At 44.8% G+C, this 10103-nt stretch overlaps 1 protein-coding gene across 3 annotated transcripts in view; it reads left to right on the top strand.

Annotated features, from left to right (window-relative positions):
- The first annotated feature begins 4641 nt into the window (after window positions 1–4641).
- Window positions 4642–10103, top strand: part of CNTN1 (contactin 1) — a 438772-nt gene continuing 433310 nt past the window's right edge. For all 3 annotated transcript variants that reach the window (XM_084625045.1, XM_084625046.1, XM_084625047.1), the window contains exon 1: window positions 4642–4799. The gene's annotated coding sequence lies outside the window, so the exon portion shown is untranslated. The remainder of the gene's footprint in view (window positions 4800–10103) is intronic.

The raw sequence follows: 10103 nt of genomic DNA, 5'->3' as shown, positions 1-10103 counted from the left end.
TTGACTTTTCAGAACTATTGAGCATTCTCAACTCCAGCTGAAGTCAATCCTTTCGGTGCTCAGCATTTCTGAAGAACGAGAACTAGGTATCTCAAGTTGATCACCCACTCGCTAGGATGTTAGTGAACGTGTTTGTAAATTTTGTACTTTAGTTTCTTATCTGTGAAATGGATATAATAATTTTAAAATGATGTATTGCCTTGCTAGCCTTTTTATGTTGCTTTGAGCTGCTGAAAGATTTTTCAAAGGATATACTGACATCAATATCAATAAATGCCCTTTTCCTTGGTGGAAAGGACCCACACAGCAAAGTACAATAGGAATTTGTTTTTTTACATAACATTTGCAGTTGGAAATGTGATTTTTGATCTTTGCCTCTAGTAGTATTTCAAGGCGGTGCTGGAGTAGGGAGTAACATATGGCCATTTCTGTATGTTGACAAGAAAAGCCCCTTTTCAAATAAACAGCCATTAGCTAAACAATGGGGCTTCTAATCTTATTAATCCTCTGAAAGACTGCAGAGACTGTGTAGTGTGTATAAAGCTGCTGCTGCTGGCCTGTGCCTCTGTTTTATTATAATAACAAAAAGCTGCTATCCTTGGTTCATCCTCCCCTTGATGGTGGATAGTAAAGTCTATGCTATAGAATGTGTACAGTGAGTTCAGTGGGTTGCTGCCCTTCTTTTGGTGCTGGATGGATGGATTCAAGTCTGTTTCACACCTGTGACTGAATTCTAAATGACCTGTACCTTTTTCCAGTCAGCAGTTCCCTCTTAGGAATCACGTAAGTACAGGTAGACATATGTATGGGTGTGTTTGGTGATCTACATTCATATGTCATCTATATTACAGTGATCTCTGCAGAAATTAAGAGCTAGGGTGCAGTGTTAACATGATACATACACTAACTGTCAGATTTATTTGAATGAATAGTGCACTGAATCCACTCTGTGTCTACTGCTTCTTTTATCACTGTTTTGTTTTAGTGAGTCCCTAGATCTGGCGATGACTGTTTGGGTCATACTAGTTGACTATAGGGGGATATGGTGTGCAGTGCGGGGAGGGGAAATATTGTGTGCAGTGCAGAGACCCCCATCTTACTGGCACACGTGACAGCAAAAATTTGCCCTGCCTTAAAATGTGCCTTTCAGCCATCTTAACTTCTGGCAATGAAATCTATGACTGGAAATGCTGAAGGGCATGGAACAGCAGCCTTCAGAAAAGACCCTAAACATTCAATGTATGGCCATGAGATATGGCACAAGCCTCAGAATGTGTCTGCCTTCCTGTGTGACTATGTGGGGCATCAGAGAGCAATATGGTACATCCCTCAGAACGTGCCCATCCTAAAGTTACCATCCCTGTGCACTGAGAGGCACATTGTGAAGACTATGCTGCACCCCTCAAATTAGGGTGACCAGACAGCAAGTGTGAAAAATTGGAACAGGGCGTGGGGGGTAATAGGAGCCTATATAAGAAAAAGACCCAAAATCCGGGACTCAAATTGCCCCATACACTGATTTTCATCCCTCTTCCACAAGTTGCTTATTCTAAGAATGAATGTTACATTGTAACAGAAGTCAGCACCCATGAATATATACATATTCAATCAGCTGTCTTTCACTTTCAATCTTTTTCTTTTTTCCACATTGACACAGTTAAATATAATTTTATTCAAATATAAGACTGTGGCAGGCATCAACTCTTAACAACCCTGAACTCACTCTATTGCAGCGTTCAGGAGAAAATACCATAGCTTCACTGCGCTTGTAGCAACTCATCACAGTAGTGAGAACACTCCATTTTAAACACATGGGAATATTTATTGAGGCGTTTTGACTTTCCATGTCACTGGCATAGCTGACTTTATTCCTGTCTCCCAATATCCTGAGCACAGGAGGCATGACTAGTGTGCATGGCATTCCAGTGATCCCGGCATTCCAGTGATCCCCAGCAACAGACTGCTAACCCCTGGGAACTTTGGTAGCTAGAGGTCATTTAGAGCAATCCTAAAACTGCACTAAATTGTGCTGGAATCGGAACTGGCCCCATCACCCTAGGTATGGGACAAAGCAAAAGTGGTGAAAGCTCTGCTACAGCTGAAATCTGGGTCTGGGGTTTCAAAGCCTATTAATAAGGCCCTACTTGAATTGTGGGATGATTGTCAAATAATGGCAGCTGAGTTGTGGACAAGACATGCGAAAGTAATAATGGACCTTTATTAATTGCAGTAATTTTGAAAAGCCAGGTAAGACCTATTTGTTTAAGAAAATTTTGCAGGAACAATATAAACACTCAGGTATTATATTATGCCTGCTAATTTTTTTGATAACCCAGACATTTTACTGTAACTATATTGCAATCATTAATGTGCGAGGCTGACAGCATGTGCCCCAGTCACCTGGTGCTGACAGCCTGAGCCCCAGCTGCTATCAGCTCAGATAAATGGGGTTCTCTTGAACTAATGGGAGAAAAATGTTGCAAACATCAAAATGTATGCAAAGTTGTGGACTCTGCAAAGTAAGCTAATTAAAATCAAAATTGTAGCAGAAGCCTAATATTGCAGGGTCTTCAATTTCTGCAATATCACAAATGCATACATGCATACACCCCCAGTCCCTTTCTGACCTGCTCTTCTGTATGATTATGCACACAAATTAAAACACAGGAATTGAAGGTCCAAGCATAGATCCCCAGATCCTGGAGTCATGTCATTACATCAGAATCTATTTTTATTACAATAAAATAAAAAAGTAAGTTTTTACCCCCCTGGTTGCAAAGAGAACCTTGAAGACATGAGCCTGAGCAAAACTGATGCAGTGATGTCTGCCTTAGTCTGCAGACCTGTAAGCCTGAGTCAGTAGACTCTGAGTGCTGTGAACTGCCTTCTGCATCTTGGTGCAGAGCTAACTCCAAGACTCCCTGTAGGGGACAGCAAGAGAGCTCTGCAGCACCACCCCAACAGAGGATTTTGTGGCTATGTCTACCGTACACACCACAGCTGTAGTGTACATGTAGCTACATGCTGCTGAGAAAAGCACACCTTGTTCATAATGTGATGTCTACCTATGCATGTCAGTGAAAGGCTCTGTCCGAGGGGAGACAGTGGAGAAAGGTTTTAGCTGCCAGAGCCTTCCACTGCAGTGAGGAAAAGCTCCAGCAGTGGGGATGCAGCAGGACACAACACTGCTAAAAACAGCTGTGTAGATGGCTTGGGCAAATAGTGAGCTGTGTAAGAGATCTACTCAATTACATATCCACACCCTTCAGATGAGTTTACTCTACTCACAGGTGCTGTGCCTCATCATCTACACTACTGTGGGAGTGTGTGTATATGTAGATTACATGCTGCCAAAAGAAGGCTGGATTATAGATGCACCCTGTGTATGGCAGGGGGAGAAGAGTGAAGCAGGCCCAGATCCCCCAACTAGATATCCCTGCTTCTGGAATAATACCCCTTGTTGCCACCCTTGTTTGTCCACAAGGCAGAGGGGATCCTGTGGTGCCACTCCAAGTGAAAATAAGGGTATTTCTGCCTCTTGGGGAGGGGACAGGGTTGGGGAAATAGAGCCACAGGCACCTCATGTTGGGAGGCCTAGGGCCACACATTGCCTTAATCTAGCCCCCCTATGACTCATCTACTCAGCTCCTCCCATGCAGTTTGCCCTAGCCTGATCTATTTTCATGCATGTGTAACCTTGTGGTAAATAAATAGTGCAGGTCCCCACCCTGTGTAAATCTACAGAGGACATGAGATGTTACAGTGCCCCTCTGTGTTTTGACTCTTTAGCTCAAAATGTAGCAGTTTATACTCTGAGCTCTACAGGTTGCAGGTTCAATTCCTACTCTGCCTTTCCCCATTCCCTGTAGGGTAGTTGTCACAGCTGCATCCCAGCACTGGTCCTGTTTGTTCTCCTACACTCACTGTCCAGCAAACCTCCTCACTACCTTCTCCTGCATACGCCCATCCGATCCCTGACTGGTCTCCCACCCTATTTGCTGTTTTTCCTCAATCTCCAGCTTCTGGAGTCATCTGAATATGCGAGACTCTCAGCTTTTAAGTAAACATGTAGCCCTTATGTCCCTGGCTAAAAGCTTGAAAACATGGTCCCCATATGACTCAAAGGCTCAAAACCCAGAAAGCAAAAAACCCATGATTTTGACCCAATCTCATGATTGGCAGGGGCTGAGCCCTTATTGAATCTTGAAGGTGGTACTCCTGGGTGTGCTCCTTTGGCCCTCTGAGCCTCACCCTGCTCTTCTCCCCCCAGCAGCTCCTCTCCGCAGTCCCGCACCCCGGCTGCGGGGGGGAGGACAGTGAATCTCCGGGCAAAGGGCTGGGCAAGGGCAGCCGCTTTGGGCATGTGCGAGGGCCGCGTACACGCTACCGGTCCCCCCTCCCGCAGGGCTGGGTGGGGGATGCTGAGCGCCCCAGCATCGGTCTCCCCCCCACTTTCCCTCCCTTGCTTTAACGGGCTGCACCGGGCCCCCGCTCAGCGCCCCGCAGCCTCCCGCCCACTGCCCCCTCGGACTGCGGACCCGCTGCAGCTGGGCGGCTTCCCAGCCCCCGCCGCGCAGCCTGGGAGTGACATCACCCTTGTCCAATCAGGGCCCGCCGCTCCCCCTACCCCAATCAACCCCGCTAGTCCCGAGCCCCCAGTGCGGGCTGGGAAAGGGCGGGCCGCTGTCCCGCAGGTTGGCTGGGCGCGCGGAGCAGGGCTGGGTGCTCCCAGGTGTTTGCAGTGGAAGTGGGGGCGCATCTAGGTGACAGTCCCGCTGTGCAGCAGCAGCATTGCACAGGTAGGACATGGCCTGCTATTTATTTATTGTCTTCTGCGCGGGGGAGATATTTGCTTCACAGTGAAATAAATAAATAAATAAATAAATAAAAGGGGGGGGGGACAGCAAGCACCCTGGGGCGGCAGGGGCAGAATGGGTGAAGTGGGATTCGGTACGGGGAGGGTTCAAGGTAGGTAGATGGGGGGAAATGTCTTGGGAAGAGGCAGAGCTTTGCCTGGTGCAACGCATTCAACAGAGGAAGAATGGGGATGGTGCCAAGTCAACTTTCCCCTTGGATTCAGCAGCCGCCCTACTGGTGCAGCTGCAGCAGCAGCACTGATCTGTGACTGGCTTGATGACCATGTGCAGCCTGTGCTGGAGGATTAGGAGCCACCTGTATATACAGATATTCGAGAAATATATGAATATTTGAGACCAGTTCTCTTCCCCTCCCCCCCCCCCCAGCCTCCTTCCCTCTGTATCTTCAGGTAGAAGAAGCTCTCCTCCTCCCTAACCCTGCAGTCTAGCCATTTCTTCTCCCTAGAAAGGAAGCATAGCGTATGTTATTCTGTGGCCTGAAACTGAATCGTAATTTCCCATATGGGTTCAGAGAAGTCAGTGGCATTTTTTGTTCATGAGTGTCTGGTGTTGCAGGAGAGACTGCCGAGAAGGAGGGAGACTGTTCCTAGTCATTACTCCAGGCTGGGATTGGCTATGGGTGGCCCAAGCAAGGCAGGCAGGAGATGACATATGCGTACTAAGGGCATTGGCCATAATATGGAAATCGGATCAGCTTTCACAACATGTAGAAAGGCCAGCCAAGTGGACTCTTGAATTACCATGCCCACCTCACAAAATGCCTTCACCCGATACCCGCTATTATTAGCACTGGGGTCTCCGAACACCAGACTCCTACTGCAGGAAGTAGGATGTGCATCCCTATTGAAGTCTTTGTAAAATGCAGCTTTCTTTTTTCTGTCACAATCCCTGCCAAAAATAATAATAACAAAAGTTAAAATGCATTTTATGTTCTTCATCCTCAATATGCATTGGCATGGATTGGACAAAAAGATCAGTACAGAAGATCTATTTCTGTCATTGATTTCTAGGAATTTTTTTGGCATGTGAATTAATGTTTGGAAGCTTGTGAAAAATGTATCTACATTTATAACTCACTCCCATTTTCACACTACTGTTGCTGCTGTGCAGGCATCTTTTGGAGCCAGTATGCGTACACAAAGGAAGGTAGCTCCATGTCTTATTTATTTATTTGAGATAAAAGTGTTTGCATGTATTTATGGTAATCGAGTTGGAAAACCTTTTTATTACCTCTTATTACAGTTACAATCACATTACTTCACTGTTTTTATTTTAAAATGTTAGTTGCTCTCCTTTTCTTTGGCACTTTATGTGTAAACAGTATTAATTCACATTGACTGTAGTAACACCTGCTGATGAAAATAGAGAGATCATTTGCAGACTTTGTCACTCCTGAGTGCAGCTAAAAGTCCCTTCAAGAGGATGGGCTATCACCAGCAGGAGAGTGAATTTGTGTGGGGGGGTGGAGGGTGAGAAAACCTGGATTTGTGCTGGAAATGGCCCACCTGATGATCACTTTAGATAAGCTATTACCAGCAGGACAGTGGGGTGGGAGGAGGTATTGTTTCATATTCTCTGTGTATATATAAAGCCTGCTGCAGTTTCCACGATATGCATCTGAGGAAGTGAGCTGTAGCTCACGAAAGCTTATGCTCTAATACATTGGTTAGTCTCTAAGGTGCCACAAGTACTCCTTTTCTTTTTTCAAGAGGATGAGCACTCAAGTGCTTCTGATCACTAAGTTGCAGAAGGAAAATGACCATCTTTTTATGGAATTTAGCTTCCTGGGTGGAGTGCTATTTAAGAACTTCTGCCTTTGACATGTATTCGAGATTACTAAATGGACAGTATTTATTAGTTACATAGATAATTAAAATGAACTATGACCCTTAAGCTAAGGCAGTGATAAGCAGACATTAGTGGTTCAGGAGCCAAATTAGCGATCAACATTACCCAAAAGAGCCACAGGAGTGTGAATTCACGGTTTCATTTACTATAGTACTAGTCCTATGTAAGCAGTATGACAGGAGAAATATTTAGTTTTATTATATAATTCTTACAGCAAAAAAATTAATAACTTAGTGGAAGTTGATAACTGGTTAATACCATAGTAAAATCATCCTGATTGGTGAATAACTTAGGTTGGTTAATAATTAAATCACGCTGTTTTAATATCATGTGCCGCGAAAAGCCACAGAGACACATTAAAGAGCCAATTGCAGCTCATGAGCCACACTCTGAGTATCACTGAGCTAAGGTATTTTTGATGGTAATTGTATTAAAGCACACAAAAATAGTTTTAAATTGAATTCCAGTTTGTGATTATAAGCCATTATGTAATTATATATGACACAGACATTTTTTCCCTAAAGAAGGCTATATATTTCTGTGCAGTGCTAACTGAAACAGAGAAGATGTTAACTAACATCCATTATTTAAGATGAGTATTAGCAAATCACTTTTTAAAATTTAGGTAATTTCTGCCTCAGTATAATAATTATTAAACAGCAGGAGGAGGTCTTTTGTAACAAGGTTGGACTTGAGAAGTTTTAAAAATCTCAGAGTATTCCCCTTCCATCACTAGTTGTTTTTTTTTTTTTAAAAATATATGTTTTGCAACATAAAAATCTCTGTAAATTCATTTTTCAGTATGATTGTAGGTATTGATCCTTAATCTGGCAAAACTCCCACTGACTTCAATTAAAAATTTCCCTTGTTTCCAGGACCTGGTCAAAAGTGCATGCACGCTCACTCGCGCGCTCTCTCTCTCTCTTTTTTTTGTTTTTTGGAAGTTGGTTGTTTCCACTAGCAACAGTTACTTGGAGTGATTAACAAACAAAAACTATGTTTAATGACAGTTCAGGACATACCTCATCCACCCCAAACTTAAAAGCATGGAAATAGGAAGAAGTTAAAGGGGAAGACCCCTGATTTCCTTTCCACCTTCATATTGCCTACAGTGCTGTTGCCTATACAAGTTTAGTTTGCCCCCTTGTGTGTATGTGTTATGATATAGTCTTTAATGACATCATCACATACAGTTTTTTCCACAAGACCCTGCCTCATTTAGTGCACAGAATAGAAGATGCTCACTTAGGGTCAAGGCTGCGATTAAAAACCTGTAGCTGACTGGTGTCCGCTGACTTGGGCTTGCGCTTACAGGCCTGTTTAATTGTGATGTAGATGTTTGGGGTTGGACTGGAGCCTGGGCTCTAGGATCCTATGAGGTGGGAGGGTCCCAGAGTTTGAGCTGCAGCTTGAAACCGAATGTCTACACCAGAGTTTAACAGCCCCTTAGCCTGAGTCCTGCAAGCACGAGTCAGCTGGCACGGGCCAGCTGCAGGTGTCTAATAGCAGTATAGACATACCCTTAAGGTGCTGCTGTTCAACATATAATTTTCTCTTCATTCCTTATTACTAATACTATTCAAACTCTGTCCTGAAGACAGAATTCATCACTATAGTATCTCAGTGCTTCACAAATATTAATAAATGTGTTTGTACAACACCCTTATGAAATGGCTGAGCGTAGAAGGATTAAGGTCAAAAGTATCCATTAATTTTGGGTGCCCAATCTGAGAAACCTAGGATCTGATTTTTCAGAATGCTTAGCATTATATAACACTTCATTTGTTCGACATTCAGCTTGCATTGACTTCAGCTGCCTCACTGAGTGCTCGGCACTCTGCAAATCTGATGCCAGGGTCTCAAGTTTCTCCCCCAGAAGTTACTGACTCAATTACTGACCACGTGTGAAAAGTTGGGTTTGTGTGACTTGCCTAGCATCACACAGGAGCTCTGTTAGAGGCAGGAACAGAATCCAGTTCCAAAGAGCAGCATTCAACTGCCTTAGCTTTGAGGCCATCCTTTCTCTTAAAACTATTCTTTGACTCGTTCACTACCAATCTTCCCTGACTTATTCACTATACGCCTTCCAACTTCTGCAACGGACGAAGCAGGGGTGGTAGAGACAACGTGTCTTTCGCTGCACAGCAGTGCTCCATCCTCAAGCGGGTCTGTGCTGTTCACTGAATGAAGCAGAGGCCTGTGGAAAAAATCGTATGTGATCATGTAATTTAGGACTATATCATAATGCATATGCACAAGGGAAAGTTGCCCAAGCAGCCTTCATTCTGGTATTTTCTAATTTTTGTGTATTTGACTTTGCAACATTAATAACATTCTTTCATTGTATTTTTTCTGTGTGATTTCCTACGTTTATAAAAAATAAAACTGGAAAAATGGATATCCGGTATGTGGCATCATATTGATACCCATAGGGGTCATTAGCGGGGTAGGAACCTTAAGTCTACTGCACAGACCTCTGCCACTTGAGCTAATGGAGTAACTCATAACAGCAGTAGGTTGTCATCTTGTGTGGACCAGCACCAGAGGGAGATGGGGGACACGCTTTGCCAGTGGGTTTCACAGATATTTGCTGACAGCAGAAAAATGGTCAGACTCGGGAATCTTGGGTTCCATTCCAGGCTCTAGAGGGCAGTGTTCTCTAGTGGGCACTTACTTTTCTGCCATTCTCTTCAAGCATGACCCCTTCTGCTGAATCCTGTCCCTCCTGTTCCTGTCTCACTTCTGTCTCTTCCCACCCCGAGTCCTCGTTGCAGTCCCATTCTCCCCATTTCACACACTCTCCCTGTACAAGTCATTTTGCCCAGTCATTCCCAGTTCTCCCTCCACACCGCAACTCCTCATCAGACCTGTCTGCTTCTCCTCACTGGTTATCAGTCCTAGTCTATTTGACAAGTCTGCCCCCTGGTTCCTCAGCTGATCTGTGTCCCCCTTTCCTCAGTTCCTGTCCCCAGATTCTAGTCCCAGTCTCCTTGTCCAATCTGTCCCAGTTTCTGCATCTGGCTCCTTAGGTATCTAGCCAATCCCACACTCCATCTCTACCCCTAAATCCTAGTCTGCCTGTCCCCCACAACCCTCAGCAGTCTTCAGTCCCAGCTTCTGCCTCCCTATCCCCAGTCTCTTGTCCCCACCTATTTCCTCTCATCCCCCAGAGGGCTGACACTTGTCCTATTTGCATTTGAATTGGGTAACTTCCTCTTTCACACTGCCTGAGCCCCGCAGCAGAGTCACTGAGCGCACAGAAGATCCAGACTCCCGGCTGTTAGTTCAGACGCCTGGGTCCAGGTCTGGCACAGCCTGGAGCTGCAGTTGCAGGAAAGTCCTGCTCAGTCACAGGCTGGAGCATGCAGACCTGGGCTT

This window comes from Lepidochelys olivacea, assembly GCF_965140295.1.
Source record: "Lepidochelys olivacea isolate rLepOli2 genome assembly, chromosome: 1".
NCBI lineage: Eukaryota > Metazoa > Chordata > Testudines > Cheloniidae > Lepidochelys > Lepidochelys olivacea.
This window is presented reverse-complemented; position numbering and strand designations above follow the sequence as displayed.